The sequence below is a fragment of the Argiope bruennichi genome, chromosome 7 (genome assembly GCF_947563725.1).
Source record: "Argiope bruennichi chromosome 7, qqArgBrue1.1, whole genome shotgun sequence".
NCBI classification, from domain to species: domain Eukaryota; kingdom Metazoa; phylum Arthropoda; class Arachnida; order Araneae; family Araneidae; genus Argiope; species Argiope bruennichi.
Window position 1 is genome coordinate 17499386 of NC_079157.1, and position 14500 is coordinate 17513885.

General features: G+C 30.4%; 1 protein-coding gene across 2 annotated transcripts in view; it reads left to right on the plus strand.

The window, feature by feature from the left end:
- The first annotated feature begins 572 nt into the window (after positions 1-572).
- Positions 573-14500, plus strand: part of LOC129975317 (zinc finger protein 91-like) — a 38511-nt gene continuing 24583 nt past the window's right edge. Inside the window, exons 1-3 of one of the 2 annotated variants that reach the window (XM_056088373.1) lie at positions 573-654; positions 5145-5213; positions 8248-10094. The gene's annotated coding sequence lies outside the window, so the exon portion shown is untranslated. The remainder of the gene's footprint in view (positions 655-5144; positions 5214-8247; positions 10095-14500) is intronic. The other variant, XM_056088374.1, reaches the window with a different exon arrangement.

Sequence of the window (14500 nt, forward strand, 5' to 3'; positions counted from 1 at the left end):
GTTATTCTGAGAAATTCCTCAAACTAAGTAATTCTAAATTATTATATCAAATTCATATATATGGGTATTTGAATACTAACATTTTTAAATAAAGCATTTAAAAAAAATAAGGTTAACCTTTATTGAACTTTAAATATAAGAAGAAGAAAAAAAAAAACGTAACCATACTTTCCTAATTTACATCATCAATATAGTACTGAAGACACATTAATTTTACTGTCATTTTTCAGGAAATCTCATTAAATATTTAAAAAACCAAAAATCGACCCTATTTTTAAAGTTTGAATTACAAAACAATTTATTTATAAAATACTTTTTAATTAACTTTCAAAATACGTTGAAAAAAAAACTTTCCTACTTTTTTTTTAGTAGTTGTAAATGATAAAATATTTTTAACAGTTTTGATTTTCTAAACACGAAAAAATTCTTCATCCTGATGATGCTCCTAACGTAAGCGGATAGCGAGAGAACGATCATGAACCATAGTGAATATTCCTTATTTTCTCCAGTAAAATCGGAGCATGCTCAGTGACACTCATTCCTGTTCAGGAAAAGTCCGTTAACATTGTATGATCGTTCTTTCGCTATCCGCTTCTGCTATCGCTCGCTTTGTTTATCACTTGATGATAATCCTTGGTGATCATCCAGATCTTTGTAAGTATCCCCAACTAATATTGTAAATGAAGCCAATGCAAATTTTTTGTAAGATTTATAATTATATGAAATTATTTGCTATGAAAATATATTATATAGCCGTAGAACAGTGAACAAATGAGAAAAATAATCAATGGTTGCTTTTCCCACACCATGCTATTTACATTCTTTCTACTACTGTTGTTTTGAAATTATGTTGTATATATTTCAGTTTTCAACTAACAATATTAATTACTCATATTATAATTTTAATCATTTTCCATAGATTTCAACATGTAAAAACATAGAATGATTAGTGAATGTAAGAAAAATAAAATATATGAAGTACTTACATGAATGTCAGAGATGTTATATTTATTGTTTTATGTAATCCACTGTTAAACTAGAAATATTTCCAAAAATTTTAAGCCCAAAAATTATTTACAATTCCAAAACCTGGAAGAGTTCTTACTGCTCTGCTATAAGAAACTGACTGGCCGCAGTAGAAAATAGACCATTGATTACTCTTGAATTGTAAAAGCAGAAGGGGTTAGTGTTCCAGGCCTTTAAAACAATTGTATTGTTTCTTCAGAGGCCCGTTAGTGTCTTGTTTCTTCTCTAAGCATGAGAAAATCATTCAATCCAGCTTCTTCTATGTCTTTAAGTTATGTTAAAAAGATGCAAGAGCTGCAATAAAAATTACTTGGATTATATTTGGTAAGAAATTGTCAGCAAATAATTTGCATGCTGAGGCTTTCAATGGAAATGAAACTGAAAATATCTGTTAAGTAGAATATGACAGTTCCATTTCATTAATTAAGAAACATAAAATTCTTTGAAGATAAAGAGCCTAATTTAAAGAAAAATTCTTATCAATCAGAATAGTATTAACTGTTATAACAGTAAAAACCACATTTTTGTACTGTGCATATTCCTATAAAATTTATTTTTAAGATTATAATGCAGATTTCTTTTGATTTGCTATATCAAAACTCTCAGCAACCAAATGTGATTTAGCTAATACCCCTGGCACCTAATTTGTTCAATAAACATTCTCACACAGATTGATTTGGGGACAGAAATGTTTTTTAAGTATTCTCGTTATTGCTTTTTTGTGGGTAAAGATAATTTTTGTTATGTGTGAAAGAGAAACTCATGCATTCCAGTGTGCTGAAGAAACTGAGCTTGAATGATTTTAGGAATAAGAGGGTTTAAAAAATTTTACTCAAAGTGTGAAATGTTACATGTGTTTTTGACAAGTTCTGCATGAATAAAATTACTATCAATTTAGAATTGTTATGAAATTTTGATTAAAATAATCGCCAAAGAATTATCTGAATTTACATGTTTTCCTGTCTGTGATTGAATTATTAAACCTATTTGAGTAGTAATATAATAGCAACTCTTTTAATTATAAAAAAAAAAAATGCTGTGAAAAATATTAAAGCTTTTTGCAATATAGTACCTCATTTCAGTCTGCTAGAATAATATAATCAGTTAATTCTAAGTGATATGGTATCTAATTTTTATCTATCTAATTTCTAAGAGAATAAAAACAAGGAATCCAAATTTAGGAATTTTAGAAATCACATATATATATGTCTTCTTAAATAAAGGAGATGATGACTTTAAGTTGACAAAGAATGATCTGCAAACAAGATATCGAAAATATTTATTTTTTCTGCCATCGATACTTGTTAAACATTTAATATAAATCCCTGCTTTAAAATATACAGTTGTGTGTATTTGGAATAATATGGTTGAATTCTTTTGAGATTTCCTGAGCAATTCTGATCTTTTTATGCCATCAAAATTTGATAACATTCTAGATGTAATAGGATAGTAGTTATTTGTAGATACATGGATATTTGTATGATAATATGAAAATTAATAACTTTCTGATTCACTTCACTACAATAAGTTTTTTTTTATCTAGGTTTTTGGGTTTCTTTTCTTATCTTTAATAACATAAATTGTGAAAACATAACTATATATATATATATGTAAAATATGTTGGAAACAGTGTTAGCATCTTTTTATAGACATGTTTGAAATAATTAATTGAAAAAGTATAATTTATATCAGGGAAGTAGAGAAAATTTTAGAATAAAGTACTTAGGCTAATATAAGATAAACATTAGGAAAATGAACGCGAGACTTACTTGTTCATAATGTTTATTTTTCATAAGCATTTGAACTATTAATGTATGCAATATGTATTTCATTATAAAAATTATTTTGTATTAATCTATTAAGGGAATGAAATTCAGCTATTAAGTAGCTGAATTTTTTTATGTATGTTTTTTATAGGTGATAAATTTATTATTATTTGAAAAATCTACTCTTTAGCTTGATTTGATGGATACTAGTGGAAAATCTCTACCATGTGCCTTATTTTATTTTATTTTTTCACTAAATCTTTGCGATATCTTGTATGCATTGTTTTGTGAATTTAAGCTGATTTATTATCAGGAGAAAACAAAACACACTAACTTTATTAAGTACAAAATCCAACTTTAAAAATTCTGAAATATTGATAATTAGCAGAAGATTTTTTTAATTACAGCTTTTAAAAATTATAATAATCTTTTATTTGTTTATTTTGCATTGTTGTAATCATCTTTGGCTTATCTTGTTTGCATTGTTTTGTGAATTTAAACTAGATGATCACCATGAAAAAGAAAATGTATTTACTTTAAAAGGTCAGAAGTGTACTTTACAAATACTGAAATATGCTAGGATAATTTATTTATAAATACAGTAGAATGGAATAAAATGATCTTAATATTAGTTATTTTCAATTTGTAGAGATCATACCATAGGAGGGAATACTACATTTTGCTCATGCGCCAATGATAAGCAATTAATATCTCATTAATTCATCCCCACCCCCCTCCGTCAATAAAGGCATCCCATTTGTGAGGTATAAAGTGATTCTTACAAGGGGAAGTGAGAAGAGTGTCTTTATAATATCTAATTCTTGAAATAGTTTAATGAAGCAATTGAATAAATTAGATGTATTTCTCGGCTGTTAGATTATATTATTCAACAACCTTCCAAAGATATAATAATTTAGGTTTACTTTATAATATTATTAAAAAAATGTGATAATCCGACTTCAGTTATATTCTGCATTCCTGGTAACGTTATTCCTCGTATTAATTGCCTAAATATTAAACAGAATCTTTCTTAGCTTTCAACAACAAAAGAAAACCACATGACTAAATATTTGACGGAACAGTTGAAGCAATTTGAATTTTTTTGGCACGAACTGCATTACTGTAAATTAATCAAAATATAAGTCTAACAAATTCGTGTGTGTGTTGTTTCTTACGGCACTTGCATGAACAAGCCCGCTGTTACGAAGACAGCGATTAAAGCCGATAGGGGAGCGTCACTTGTTTTAGTAACGCCAAATAGGGCCAAGAGTACGACTTTGCCTCGCACGCATCACTCATTAAATTGCTCAACCCCTTTTTACAGGAGGGCACATTCACACATCTCACAGATAGAACAGAGGAAGAACAACCATGGTCGAAACCAGGACGACCTGATCACGTGGAAGACTCGCTACTCATATGCCAGGACAACGGCAACATTTTCGTGACTTGTAAAACAATATTTTTAAAATGGCAATAAAATATTGTTTAATTGTAAATTAATTGAAATGTGTGTGTGTGTGGGAGGGGGACCACATTCGAAGTTGCTCTTTTCTACCACCGAAAATATTTGAGCCGAATTTAAGGTGCTCAGATCGAACTGTTTGTCTGTACAGCTTATACTTCTCCTCCATTTTTCGTAGAGATAACACAGATTCATTTAAATTCAATGGGAATGGATGTTTGGGATTTAAAGGCTTGCATAATTTTCTGTCGATCTATCGAATTTCGCCGAGGCATACTTCGTTGAAAAACGGTTGGCACCTGTTTTCGTTGTTGTTTTTAATAAAACTGAAATTAATTTTTCGGGATTAATTTGCGCAGCTGATATTGTGTAAAAGGTATTTTAATCTTTATTTTTAAATTCTACAGCTTGCCTTGTGATGAATGCGGGTTTTAAAATGCGGTAGTTTACATCATAAAGTTTAATGAATGCGTATCTTTCTAGCCTATTTTTAACAATATTAAAATTCAATTATTAATATAATATGTAAATTTACATCTCTTTCTTGCAGGAAAATTTATTCGAATTTTTAAAAAAATTTACGACTGCCTTCTAATTTTTGAAAATTAATTTTTTGAATTTTAAGCACTTTATTTCTGAGTGGTCTTTTTCCCACAAGCTGCTTATCTTTTTTAAAAACATAGTTTAAATTAATGTGATTTATCTTTTGAATTCATCTATTTAAAAGGGAAAATTGTTTACGCATTAAAAAATTTAATTTTATGTATAAAAAATTAAAAAGTTCTACAATTTGATTCCTTTGTCTAAGGTGATAAGCACCTTTGCCGGGTCTTGCCTATTGTCATATTATGTTCTAAAACCTGATTTTTTTAAATTTTTTTTTACAGCTGTTACTGCAGTAGTGCGAGGAGACTAACGTATACAGCATGTAAAAGCTGGTAATTTTGTGTATAAAGGTATGTGGATTTTAATTCATTAGAAGAAGGAATAATGAAAATAGGTGTTTTAGAGAAAAATATATATAATAAATTACATATATATCAGAATTTATAAAAAGTAATATAAAATGAGTTATCTCAATGCCGTTGGCTTCATAAATGTGGCTAAATATTTAATGGCCAAAATTGTAGAAAAATTTTTTTGGGATAAAACTCCCCTCATTTTTGGGATTTGATGCGTCATAAGTTATGCATCAATTTTAAGATCGTTTAACCAAGAATTCTATAAAATAATTTTTGTAATATATGTTTATATTAGAAAAGCAGTGGTAAAGAAATAAAAAGGAAACAGAAATAATGACATAAGCAAAAAGTCTTCTTTATGACAGTTTATTCTTATTTGGGTAATTCTTATTTGGACGAACTTGAATATCGTCCCTTGTAGTTCATCAATGCTTTTAGTTCTTCAGCTGTTATGAGGTGAATCATTATTTCATCAATTGCGTTTTAATAGCTAGATTACTTCTGTGTAACAAGTTGCTTAGTTTGCTTGATAAATTTTCTATTTGGATAAAACTGCGAAATACGATCGCCTTGAAATCAGTTTTTACATACAATTGTTATATAACATTGTTAATTCCTGATATATTATATATTCTACAATACCTGGAAAAGACAGACTGGCAGTTTTGGAATGAGTATTTCATTTATGAACTCTGGGGCATATATATTCTCATCGCTCACACTTACCCTGCCCGTGAATTTTGTTGCTATATGACCCCTGATCATAACACTAAGAGGGTGTTTAACATCGGTGTCATGTAATCAGGAGTTACTATTTGTTTTATTATCTTTAGACGACCACTTTTCGACTTATATGTCTAACTAATGGGTGAGACACTGAGGGAATACTCATTTCCGGAATTAGCTTAATTACTAAATGCAAACAGCCCTCCTTTTATCTGTCCTCTCACCCCTGTTTGGTTGCATTAAACCCATTCTAACGCATTAGCAAAAGCGCCAAGGGTTTTAGAATCCGTTGGCAAACAGTGCAACGCACAATACAAACAATTAACACTTTATCATATTTAATGTACCGACTGGCACATATATGCATGAAAAAGATTTAACTCATCAAAAGTCGTTACTCATTGGAGGAAAAAAAAAACTGCACAGTAAACAAATTGGTATCTTCAAAAAGAAAATTTTTATATTATCATTTTAGAGTATTTCATAAATCAATTTAACAAAATAATATTGTTGAGAGTTTGCAGGAAAAATACCAAAATGTAACTCAATTTTGATATTTTCAATTCATCAAAAATTTTAAAAAGCATTACTTGGGGCAATATTCCAACCCGGCAAACAATATTTGTGCCAAATTTCCTTTCCTTTGACCAAACAATTTATCCTGTGGCACGCCAACTCACAAATGCTCGTTCTCTTTTATTCTAAGTAGATATACATAATGCAGTTCATTTATCTCTTACTAGCCGCCTTTGGCGACCAGCCGGTTCGCCAATCTTAATGCACGTTAAAATTTTAACAATTAAATATTTTATGGAACTCCCATTTTAATTGCTTCTTCATTAAAATATTTTAAAACTTCAAATTTTATTAGTCAAATAATTCACTCATAATATTATAAAGACCTTCAACCATAACGTAATACGTATCACTCTAATTTTCTTTTAGCTCCTGTAGAATTTATGCTTTAAATTAAAGTGGAAATGATTAAACTGATATTAATAGAATAATATTTTTCTTTACTGAAACGACGCATTATTTTTAAATGTGAGTACTGAAAACAGAGTCGCTGAGTATTTAAACCTTATGGGCTCTAAAGAATATTTTTCTTAATTTATATAATATCTCAAGAAGTTTTCAACAAAATTTTCTCAGATTCATCATGAACAGATCGATTAATTAACAATGTTTAGTTTTAAATGCATCAAACACTAAAAAAATAAACTGAATCGATTGAAATAATCTGTCGAAAACACATTAAGCCTTCAAAACCAAGTCCGGTATCAGAACAACAATGAGAACACAATGCGCATGCGTGTATTTTCTAGTCCAGTTGGGATAACGCTTTGCAGATTAGAAATTTTTTAATTTCCTTTATTCTGTTTTATTTTTATTCAAAAGTACTTTAGAATGAATCTGAAAGATCGATTAATTAACAACGTTTAATTTTAAATGCATCAAACATTAAGAAAATATACAGAATCGACCGAAATGTTTTAAGCCTATCCTCTTTAGCGTGGGAAAAAAAATTGAAGCCTTACTCATTTGGCTAGGGGAAAATGAAAAGATTTTTTTGACGGGAAAGTTGCGAAATTTGGTAGCTGTATGTCGAATGGTCTGGCTTGTGGAGCGCCAACACACAAACACACATTGAGCTTTATATAATTATAGATGAAATGGGATGTTAATAGTTTAATGGATGTGTTATTTCTTCTGCAACTATTAAATTTCTTTCAAGTCTACTATGTGGAAAAACGTTATGAAACTCTATTTCTTTCCTTATTCTTTTTTCTATTATTTCTCTCGCTCTCTTTGTGTGTGCATTCGTGCGTGCGGGTTTGTGTGTGTATTTAACTAAATTAAACTCTGCTAATTTTCAGGAATATAACAAAATGTAATTCTACAACGAGTTTCTTTACTTTAGCTTAAAATTCAATAGATTAACATTTACATCAATTCAATTAAATGCATAAACAAATTTTAACATATTAAAGCGAATTTTTAATAATATGTACTATAAAGGATTTACTTCTTGATGTGAGATTCGATTGATTTTTTGTTCATATTTATAACTAAGACGTGAAAGTACTGTATGTTTTATCTATAATACACATTATGATAAATAAGTACTATAATATATTGGGTGTTAAAAATATATTGCATAGTGCGTTATATACACAATATATATATTATGATAAATTGTAATATATTGTCAAAATATTTTTAATTTTTATAGGCTTGTAATTTTATTAATTTTGAACGTTTAACTTCAGGTGCAAAGATTAATAAAATTTACCTTTTTTAGGTTATGGAAACAACGAACCGAGCAAAAATATTCCCTATAAATCATCATGATTAAATGTATGAACAATAGAAGTTTAACAATTCCTGCTGGTCAGCCAATATGCTTGGGGTTAAATATATGCAGTTAACGCTTTACTTTTCAACAAGGCTTACCATCTCAATCATTCAGGGCTTGAGAAGAAAAGTTATGTTATATATGCAAAGAAAGCAAGTAGTTCTCTGAAAAATTAAAAAATATATATATTCTATCGATTTTTGTAAAATATATATAAGGCACAATATCAGCATATCTGATAGATGGTTCTGCTTAACTTAATACATACTTAAGTTTTAACATGATGAAAACTTTTAATGAGATCTAACTTGTGTTGCAGAAGATTTTCTAAAAAGCATACCTTAGCGAGGCATATTCGAACACCTATGAAAGAATAGCCTATCTGAGGGTCATAGAATATAAAATATTTTCTAACCAAAGGACTCATATTTGGAATATATGCAAGTTTACGAAAGAATTCTGCAAAATGAGTAGTAAAATGTTTTCTACGCAGGAATATATAATACCACAAATCTCGACGCATATTAAAAAGAAACAATTTGTTTGCAATGTGTGCGATAAAATATTTTCTCACAAAGGAAATTTAAAGACACATTTAAAGACGCATACGAAAGAGAAACCGTATGTTTGTGAGATTTGCAGTAAAGCGTTTTCTGAGCTAGGAAGTTTAATGAGACATTTAAGGACGCATACCAAAGAGAAACCGTATGTTTGTGAATTTTGCAGTAAAACGTTTTCTGAAACAGGAAATTTAAAGACACATTTACTGACTCATACGAAAGAGAAACCATATATTTGTGAGATATGCAATAAAGCGTTTTCTGAGCTAGGAAGTTTAATGAGACATTTAAGGACGCATACCAAAGAGAAACCGTATGTTTGTGAGTTTTGCAATAAAACGTGTTCTGAGCTAGGAAATTTAAAGATACATTTACTGACTCATACGAAAGAGAAACCATATATTTGCGAGATATGCAATAAAGCGTTTTCTCAACGGGGACATTTAAATATACATTTGAGGACGCATTCCAAAGAGAAACCATATGTTTGTGAGACTTGCAATAAAGCATTTTCTCTGCGAGGACATTTAAAGGCGCATTTGAGGACGCATACGAAAGAGAAACCGTATGTTTGTGAGATTTGCAGTAAAGCTTTTTCTGAGCTAACAATTTTAAAGAATCATTTTAGCACGCATACGAAAGAGAAACCATATGTTTGTGAGGTTTGCAATAAAGCGTTTTCTCTTCGAGGACATTTAAAGATACATTTGAGGACGCATACGAAAGAGAAACCGTATGTTTGTGAGGTTTGCAGTAAAGCGTTTCCTGAACCAGGAAGTTTAAAGAGACATTTAAGGACGCATACTAAAGATAAACTATATATTTGTAAGATATGCAATGAAGCATATTCTCGACGTGAAAATTTAAAGAAACATTTGCTGACTCATACGAAAGAGGAACCGCACTTTTGAAATTTATGCAATAAAATTTTTTCTGGTGGAAACGTTTTATATTAATATTTTCTGACGCTTGCGAAACAAAAACTTCTGTGTGTAATAAAGCATTTACTGCAAGAGTAAATTTGCAGTTCCAGTTACGAACCGATTCTAACGAGTGGCTGTTGTGTTTGTCGAAACATTATAAGGAGATGGAGGAATTTATTGACGAATGCAAAAGTAAACTCGCCTGGTTGTAAGATGTGCAACAAAACGTTTTCTCTGCGAGGAAATATGAAAGTGCGTTTATAGGTTCATACGAAATGAAAATGAGAGCAATAAAGCCTACTCTAAATCGGTAAGTTTAAAGCTACATTTACTTACGCATGCAAGAAAACCCCGCATGTTTGCGATGCATGAGGGCATTTGATGTTGCACTTACTAACACATACGAAAGAGAAATCTTATATATGTGTGTGGATTTTGGCTATAATATAAAGGCGATAAAGTATTTTCTCATAAAGGAAATTTAAAGAGACATTTAAGAATGCATACCAAAGAGAAACCATATATTTGTGAGGTTCGCAGTAAAGCGTTTTCTGAGCCAGGAAGTTTTAAAGAGACATTTAAGGATGCATACCAAAGAGAAACCGTATGTTTATGAGACCTGCAGTAAAGCGTTTACTTAGAAAGGAAGTTTAAAAATTCATTTATTGACGCATACGAAAGAGAAACCATATATTTGTGATGTTTGCAATAAAGTGTTTTCTCTACGGGAATTTTGTCGCCGAAGTAATTGACAAAATATTTTCTGATGCATAATACAGAGCAACCGCATCGCTACAAGTTATACACTTAAGGTTTTTTTTTTTTTTTTTTTTGTTAACAGTAAAGGAATTTGATATTGCACTTTCTGACACATACGAAAGAGAAATCTTATATATGTGTGTGGATTTTGGCCATAATATTTAATTCAATGACGGCGTAAAAAAATAACATTTTTATTTAAAGGAAACATTAAGAATTTTTTTACTGGTTAATCTAATACATATAATTATCTCAGAAAAACAAAAAAAAATACAGTTGGCTCGAGCATCACATGATTAATTTGCGTGCACGAGAATGCAGCTTAAACTGCGATGCCATCTTGATGAAAGCAGAATCATCACAGTACTCCCATAAACTCTATGAGTGCCCCGCCCCCCTCTCTTAGTATAGCAGCCCTTTAATCTCGTTACCTCTAATTCCAGTGGTTCTAATCGACGGCAAGATCTGGTTACATAAGGTGGTAGAGTAGAATTCGAAGAGAACTCAAGAGTCAACGGAGAAGGCTTCGGTACTGATTGCTTTCAAGATGGAATTGCAGCTGATGGTGGCGATACGATTGGTGCAGATGACTGATAAGAATTTTGGAAGAACGCGTGCTTCACATGATAAATGCCGAACGTAGATTCTTTGCCGTTCTGCTCAGTTGTGAAGGTTTTATTAGTACGTCTGAGTACACAGTAAGAGCCATCATACGATGCTTACAGTTGTTTCTTAATGTGGTCGTGGCGCACGAACACATCAATACAAGACTCTAAAACGTGATGTTTGAACACTTTTTTTTTTTTATTATCATTAGATGCAACTGATGCAAGTTTCAGTTGCCCCATCGCAGTTCGTAAGTTTTGTAAAAATCCATGAAGTTCAACGTTAAGGGAAATGGTCGCAGAAGTTCCGCAGATCATTTCAAGAAAGGGTTACACGAATCCTGCTGATGCGCACCGCAGATCTTCCTTTAATGCCCTTCTGAGTGCAAGTAAAACTAGTGGAATTTATTCAATCCATTTCGCGGGTGCCATAGATCTGAGACTTTGTTTTAAAGAACGATGAAATCGCTTTATTTATTATTTATTACAGTTATTTGCAACTGATCTCGAGAAATTTCGTTGCAGATATTAAAAAGAAATTATATATATGACATTTTTTTGAAGATTTTCTATAGTCATTATTGATTACGAGTTTAATGAAGCACACATAACACCACTTCATGTCCCTGCAATTATAACCTACTGATTATTATTTAAATAGTGTTTAGTTTAGTTATATTAACGTCCCGTTTAAAGCAATACTAGGGCTATTTTGGGACGGTCCTTCTAACTTTCTACCGTGGTCAGATGGCAAGGACGACGCCTGAGCTGGCTACCATCTACCAAATTTCCACACCACACCAGCGGAAGGACGTTTGACCCAGACGAATTTAACGTTAACCACATCCCCTTACACGACGGTTCTTCGTTTGAATCGGTTTTCGAACCTGAAACCCTCCGATTCCAAAGCCGAGACCTTATCACCAGGCCACCGCGGCCCAATCTTGACCTGGCAATTAGACTGATTTCTTTTAATTTTCACGAAAGAAAAAACGTACGCCTTTCATGCGAATAGTGAAATGTTTTTTTTTTTTTATTTACTTACACAAATTTCGGAAACATTTACTGACACATCGAAAAGAGAAATAATATTTTTGCGATTTAAGTAATAAAGTATTTCCTTTACATATCTGAAGAGGTTTTTAGTAATGCTTGCCTAAAACTTTGACGTATTCTGTGAAGCTTTACCTCAGAGGCCCGTTTCAGGAAGCATTTAACAATAAATGTAAAAAGTGAACTAAACGAGTATGAATTTTATGTTGAATTATTTTGTCCGAAAGAAAATTCTTAAAAAATATTTACTGAGAAATTGAAAGGAGAATCATTGTGAATTTGACATTTTTTAAAGAATTTTAAACACATTTTAAAATAAGTGTAAGGGGTCTGTTGCACGTCAAATCCGTCATGCTAAATGTCCTCCCGCTGGTGTGGTATGGCGTGGAGAGGGGGGTGCCAGCTCAGATGTCCCCGTCTTCTGACCGCGGTTTAAAATTAGGAGGTCCGTCCCAAAATAACCCTTGTGTTGCTTTACAACGGGACGTTAATATAAGTAAACTAAACCTATTTTGCTGAACCATATTGACACAGCGCCATTTCACCCAATGGTAGTGAGTTTTTGAACTTTTTTGACAGAAAAGAAATTCCTATGAACTCCTTTAAATTATTACCAAGTTAGATAATATTTGGTCCAGTGGTTTTCCTGTTATGACCATTTGAAAACGGAACTTTAATTAAAACCAACCTGTAGTTTTGCATTGTTACCAAACCAGCATTACACGCCATGTTGCTGTAATACCCCGGGAGTTTCTTCACTTTACCATTGAAAACATTATCAAGCGCTTTCAACTCCTAATTGATGTCAATGGTACACATGCTGAAAGCATTCTGCAATTGAATAAATTTTAATTATTTTGACGGATTTTTTGTCTTTCTTTAGGCGTCACGATTCCCCCTTGGAGATGAAAATTTCATCTACTTTTTTTTTTTAATTCCAGAAGTCTTTACCCCTTAGTCCATATAACATATATACCAAGTTTCACCAAAATCCGACTGGCAGAACAGATTTTAGAAGAGTTTGAATAGAGTCACTTTAATTATAACCACCCTACATGTATGTAATCACAATTTTTAAAGTGAAATTATCTCTTGTATTTTATTTGCAAAAAAAAATTATCGAAAATAGTAAATGTAATTTGGCGAATAAATTGTAATAAAGCTACAACATTCCTTTGAAGATTTTATAAAAGTTGTATAATTTTTAAATTTTGAAAATTAATTTTATGAATTTCAAATGTTACATTTTTATATTTTCTTTTTCAATTCTTACTATTAGTTCACACTCTCTCTATATTTATATATATTGTTCAAATTTTCAATCGTTCATAAAATACTTTTTATTCATCCAATCAAGTTCAAAAATATTTTTTTAAACTTGTAGTGGATAACACTTGATATTTATACAGTTTTTTCAAATATTCATTCATTAATTAACTTAAATAATTCATAACTTCAAAAAATGAATGACAATTATTTATAAAGGACTTTCTGTAATATAGTGTAAAAAGAAATTTGGCTTGCAATTGCAAAGTTGGTAAAGCGTCGGAGTAGAATCTTCATACATTCGGATCAAATCTCGTCGAAGCATAAAATTTTTTTATTTGATTTTCAAACAATTTTTAATATTTGAAATAGAGTTTTAGCAGTGTGTAATTAAAATTGAAATCAACAAGCAGTAGCTGAATCGGTAAAATGCAATGATTTCAGTATTTTTCACGTGAAGGTGAAGAATGCGAGTTCAGTTCGTTGCGAAAATCAATATTTTTTTGATAAATTTTTGTCTAAGTAGGAATTGATTTTTTTAACAAATTTGTATTACTTGTTTTATATAAACTCTATATTATTTTTTAAAAAACACAATTTATTTGAATTAACTTAAGTTGTATGATAATTTTACTATTGATTCTAAACTGCAAATTATTTTTCGACTTAATTAAAACAACATTAAAGGTCATTATTAAGTGATATTTCTTCAAATGCAAAAAATTTAAATTATCGTGCCATTTCATTTAAGATTTTATACTAACTAATAATAGCATTTTTTTTAATAATTTGAAAAAATAATTTAAAAATATGAGGCACAGTGCATATTTATATTTGTATATATGCATATATATGAATAAGAATTAATGATATTACCAGTATATTTCTCCTCAAACAATAACCGTTAAAATGCAAAATTATATGCAAATGCATTATCATTATATATAATTTTGCTTTTGTATAATATGTAATGAATTGCACATCAAACTGCAATTAAATGTAAAGGTAACATCATATTTAAATCAAAGAGCTT